Source organism: Staurois parvus, unplaced genomic scaffold (genome assembly GCF_062004578.1).
Source record: "Staurois parvus isolate SC_StPar_1 unplaced genomic scaffold, SC_StPar_1.0 ptg000202l, whole genome shotgun sequence".
Lineage (NCBI taxonomy): Eukaryota > Metazoa > Chordata > Amphibia > Anura > Ranidae > Staurois > Staurois parvus.
This window is the reverse complement of record NW_028317998.1, coordinates 189516-195515: the sequence shown is the minus strand read 5'-3', so window position 1 is coordinate 195515 and position 6000 is coordinate 189516.

Sequence of the window (6000 nt, the reverse complement as noted above, 5' to 3'; positions counted from 1 at the left end):
CACTAAACCGCGCATGCGGCGTTTGCAGAGCGTTTGCCGAGCGTTAATAACGCCCCACAAACGCCGGACCAACGCTTGCCAAACGCTATAGGGGCGTTTGGCAAGCGTTGGTAAAACAGCCAAGTGTGAACGAGCCCTTAAAGCGAATGAGGTTTTGAAGTATTTCCAAATGACATTTGTCAAGTTGTCGAGTGTGCTGAGTTTTGTCATACGAATGTTTGCACCAGCGTTTGTTGGGAAATCTACTAGTGTATGGCAAGCTTAAGTATACCTGTCTTCTGGAATCTGCTGATTCCAGCAACTGTTGCTGCCACTTGTGAGCAGTTAGCTGTGGCCGCTGAGTCCTGTACACTTCAATGACAGGTTGATGGTGGCCGCAGCTATCAATTGCAGTCAGGCCAGCCATCAATTACCTGACCTGTCATTAAATGTGAGCTTTGCATGTGTTCACTCCTGAGGAATGACTCTGCTCCCCTTACCCAGCTGGGGAGAAAAAACCCCAAAGCTTGATACATGTGCAAAAATGCTTGGAATACACCTGAAAAACAGCTTCAAAATTGCCGAGAATATGCTCTGCTGAGGTGTGAATGTAGGCTAAAGGGCTCATCCTCATGTGCTGAAGCCCTTGCTGCTCTGCTAAATTGCTTTTTAGAGGGCATTTGTAGAGAGGAGGCCTGTTTTAACCCTGAAAATGCAGACCCACCACGTCGCAGCTGTGTGCATTGCACATGGTTGTGCTGCGGCCCTATTAACTTCAATGGGTTGTGTTTGGTGGTGGTACTGCCCACCAAATGGGAGGAGGGGTTTAATTTTTGAAGCAATGCATCACGCCCATCCCAGGTATTTGTACAGCCCTGAGTAACTGTGTGTCCTTGTTTAGGTTGGTGGTCAGGGGGTACAACCACCTGCATTTACCACCCCCCGCCACACTTGCAGCAATATTCTGTTAAAAATTTCTTGAAATGTACAGCATTACCATAGTGGTAAATGCAAGTAGTTGTGCCCACCTAAACAAGGACACGCAGGGGGTTATTTACTAAAACTGCATGGTGCAAAATCTGATGCAGCTCTGCATGGAAACCAATCAGCTTCCAGGTTTTATTGTCAAAGTTTAACTGACTTATGCCTTGTACACACCATAAGAAAATCAGATGAACGATCGTCCAGCTACCATCGATTGTACACTGCTGGTCGAAAGTGATGTGCTTTTATGCATAAGAATATTGTACGATATATAGGCATTGCGTCCGAACGTCGTAGCGTAGCTGTGGAAATTATGTAATGTACAAGTGACCCTGTAGCCACGCCCTTCGGTGCCATATTTGTTTATTGATTTGTTGTTTTATTTTTACAACAACATGCAAGCACACACATTCATTGTGCTGCAGTGACATATGTAATGTTTGTTTTTTGGGGGTTGACTGAAGAAAACTGTTTAATGACATTAATGGCTGTAATGCTACAAATATTCCGTGGTGTTTATTTTGTTCAGGTTCTTCCAAGTCATAAGCAGCTTCCGATTATGCGCGGTCTTTCGTATCCAATTCTTCTTGTACGAAAACTGTACACATTAAATGAAAATCGTTCGTTCTGTTCTTAAACGACAAAAATTTTGATGTTTGCACTATTGTTAATTTTCGTTCGCAAGATTGGAATCGGCTGTCGAAAATGATGTACACGCCGTCAGAAAATTGAACGATTGCTCGTTGCATGAATACGTTCGTCCGATTTTCTTATAGTGTGTACGGGCATTAGGTTGGCCATACGCTATACAATTTTCTGTTCAATTTCTGCCCAATTTCCTTTAGATTAACATCAACTCTGTAGTGCAAGGGCCTGCTTAATTGGATACAATTGAAAGTGTTGTTCAGGTTTGGTTTTTGGTAAATCTAAAGCAATTTTCTAAAGAAAATTGTATAATGTATGGCCAGCATAAGGCTGAATTTAGAAGCTGATTGGCTACCATACACAGCTGCACCAGATTCTGAGTGCTCCAGTTTTAGTAAATCTCCCCCACCAGCTTTTCAGGGCTGTACAAATACCTGGGTGGGCTGTAATGCTTTACTTCAAAAATTAGTGAGGAGAGATGGACAGGGCAGAGGGGATGGATAAGAACACACAGTGCCCCGCTATCCTGCAACAATTTCAGAATTTGCCATGTGACCCTTTTATGTATTTGATGCCTAAAAACACAAAATAAATTCCTTTAGGGAAAGTAGGACATTTTGCTCTGTGCATCCTTCTTTGTAAATCCCCACCAAAGGCTCTTAGATTGCTTTATGTGAACAGATCTGTCTTTCAGGCCCTTTTATAAAACCCTAGTGGTGAACCAAGCAGTGTGGATTATATGACTAGAGAACTCCCGGGTAATCACAGCTGATGTAATCATAACCGGCACACGTCTATTCCTCACCTGTGCTCACACATGGAGTCATCCTGAGCCATCACTAGAAACCACATTCCCCTCATATATCACAGCACACGTTATGCAGGCCATAGGTCGTTTATCGGCCGAATTTTTGTCCGAACGAAAAATCGTCCAATATTCACACCGTTAGTGGGGCAATGCCGTCGGCCGTTTTTTGCGGATCTTCTCATTTCTTTTTATCGGTCATGCTGGAAAATCTATGGCAGCAACGACCGATTTTTCGTTTATCGGCCGACAAACAGCCCGTCTATGGCCAGCCTTACATAACAACCAACAAAAATAAATATAAGAAAGCCAATAGCAGAAGAAAAATATCCTTATATATGCAACAGAAATGTAATGTTGAATACATTGATACAGTTATGAATGTAATGGTAGACCAGTGCCCATACTTTATTTGTAGAAGGATGTTTAACAACAGGTTGCCCCCCCACCATGCTAACATATGTTTCATTACTGCAGTGTGTAGAGGAAAATATTTTTGTTTTACTTTAATGTTTTTCTAAATCCAAGAAATATACATTTTTTCAGTTTTGGACAGAGCAGAGGGTGGATTAGGCTTCATTCAGATGGGTGAATAGGTTGCTATGGATGCATATAAACTGGATAATTGGTTGCAGCCAGAAATGCGGTCTCTGGACGCACACTACCAGGGCTAGTCGCACTCCCTAGATGACATATGAACATGGTGTGGTGAGAAGTGATGTGTAAAGGTACAATCATGACTGTGGTTGTTCACACAGTGTGTATATGGGATCAGTTTCTCTGCTGCCTGTGTGACTGGACTCTAAGGGCCGGTTCACACTTTAGAAACGCAGTCCAGATGTGTTTTTGGCGCGTTCTGGTGCATTTTTGACGTGTTTCAGTGTGTTTTGTATGCATTCCAGTTCATTTTTATCAATTCAACTAGGGACATGTATGTTCTGGTGTGTTTCTGGTGCATTCCAGTGCGTTTTACCACGTTCCAGTACAGTTCTGTACAGCAAAATCCAGCATACTCTTTTTTTCTGCAACGTATGCACTGGAACTGCAAGCACTGATGTGAACTATGACATTGATAAACATATCTACTTTCTGTGCATTTTGGATGCAGAAATAAAGCAACTGAAACGCATGTAATGTGAAGTGACCCTCAAGGCTAGTTCACATTAGATGCAGTTCAGTGCGCTGTTTTCTGCATAAAAAATGCACGCAGAGTGTTTTCCATGTATTCCAATGGCCCTAGTTCACACCAGTGCAGTCAGTTCCAGTCAGTTTCCAGTGCAGATAAAAAAAAGCAAAGCATGCTGCATTTTTTTTCTGCACAGAACCATACTGGAACATAGCAAACTGCATCAAAACTGCACCAGAATGGAGTGTGGTGTGAACTGTAAGCAAAAACGCATCCGGAATTCATCTGGAGTGCATTTTTGTAGTGTGAACTGGCCCTAAAACTCCTTGCAGATATTTTTGTCACCTGTGTCCCATTGAGGAGATTTCTTTACTTCCTGTTTTGCAGACACAACAGGAAGTGAGAGGAAATCTTTCCAAGATGAGGGACATCCTCACTTAGTGCACTTTTTGAAAAATTTCCCCTGTATTTTTGTGTAGGTGACAAATCCAAATGTTGGGGTTCTCTCACTCTCAAAGGTTAATAGGAGAGGGTGACTGTCTCTGGGGTAGACACAGACAGCAATAAGAACCTGACAGGAGCTTTTCTCATACTATTTGAAAAGGAAAAGGTCTCTCTTTAGGTATACTTTAAGGGCCCATTCACCTAAAGGGGTGCGTCTACACTCTATATAAGGCACACCATGGGTGCGTTGTGTGGAGACAGTGCAATACATTGTTACAATGCATCATTTATCTACTTTCTATTTATTTGTCTCAAAGTGGCATCTCATTCAACATTACCTGTGTACAGCTTGGTGTGATGTGTAAAAATGCTGCATGTCCTACTTTTTACCAATACAGAGCACTGGAACAATGGGGCAGAAGACAGCCTTGTCTGTGGGTGGGGATGGTGCTGAGCTACCCTGTCCAGTGTGTGTGTTGTGAATAGACCCCCATTAGTGATCCAGCTGTGAAAGCCCAGGAGATGGAATAGTAGAGTAGCGAGTGTCTATAGATGGAATAGTATTGTAGCCCAGTGTCTATAGATGGAACGGTAGAGTGGCCCAGTGTCTATAGATGGAATGGTAGAGTAGCCCAGTGTCTATAGATGGAATGGTAGAGTAGCCCAGTGTCTATAGATGGAATGGCGGAGTGGCCCAGTGTCTATAGATGGAATGGCGGAGTGGCCCAGTGTCTATGGATGGAATGGCGGAGTGGCCCAGTGTCTATAGATGGAATGGCGGAGTGGCCCAGTGTCTATAGATGGAATGGCGGAGTGGCCCAGCGTCTATAGATGGAATGGCAGAGTGGCCCAGTGTCTATAGATGGAATGGCGGTGTAGCCCAGTGTTTATACATGGAATGGCGGAGTGGCCCAGCGTCTATGGATGGAATGGCGGAGTGGCCCAGCGTCTATGGATGGAATGGCGGAGTGGCCCAGCGTCTATGGATGGAATGGCGGAGTGGCCCAGCGTCTATAGATGGAATGGCGGAGTGGCCCAGCGTCTATAGATGGAATGGCGGAGTGGCCCAGCGTCTATAGATGGAATGGCGGAGTGGCCCAGCGTCTATAGATGGAATGGCGGAGTGGCCCAGCGTCTATAGATGGAATGGCGGAGTGGCCCAGCGTCTATAGATGGAATGGCGGAGTGGCCCAGCGTCTATAGATGGAATGGCGGAGTGGCCCAGCGTCTATAGATGGAATGGCGGAGTGGCCCAGCGTCTATAGATGGAATGGCGGAGTGGCCCAGCGTCTATAGATGGAATGGCGGAGTGGCCCAGCGTCTATAGATGGAATGGCGGAGTGGCCCAGCGTCTATAGATGGAATGGCGGAGTGGCCCAGCGTCTATAGATGGAATGGCGGAGTGGCCCAGCGTCTATAGATGGAATGGCGGAGTGGCCCAGCGTCTATAGATGGAATGGCGGAGTGGCCCAGCGTCTATAGATGGAATGGCGGAGTGGCCCAGCGTCTATAGATGGAATGGCGGAGTGGCCCAGCGTCTATAGATGGAATGGCGGAGTGGCCCAGCGTCTATAGATGGAATGGCGGAGTGGCCCAGCGTCTATAGATGGAATGGCGGAGTGGCCCAGCGTCTATAGATGGAATGGCGGTGTAGCCCAGCGTTTATACATGGAATGGCGGAGTGGCCCAGCGTCTATAGATGGAATGGCGGTGTAGCCCAGCGTCTATAGATGGAATGGCGGAGTGGCCCAGCGTCTATAGATGGAATGGCGGAGTGGCCCAGCGTCTATAGATGGAATGGCGGAGTGGCCCAGCGTCTATAGATGGAATGGCGGAGTGGCCCAGCGTCTATAGATGGAATGGCGGAGTGGCCCAGTGTCTATAGATGGAATAGCAGAGTGGCCCAGTGTCTATGGATGGAATAGCGGAGTGGCCCAGTGTCTATGGATGGAATGGCGGAGTGGCCCAGTGTCTATGGATGGAATGGCGGAGTGGCCCAGTGTCTATGGATGGAATG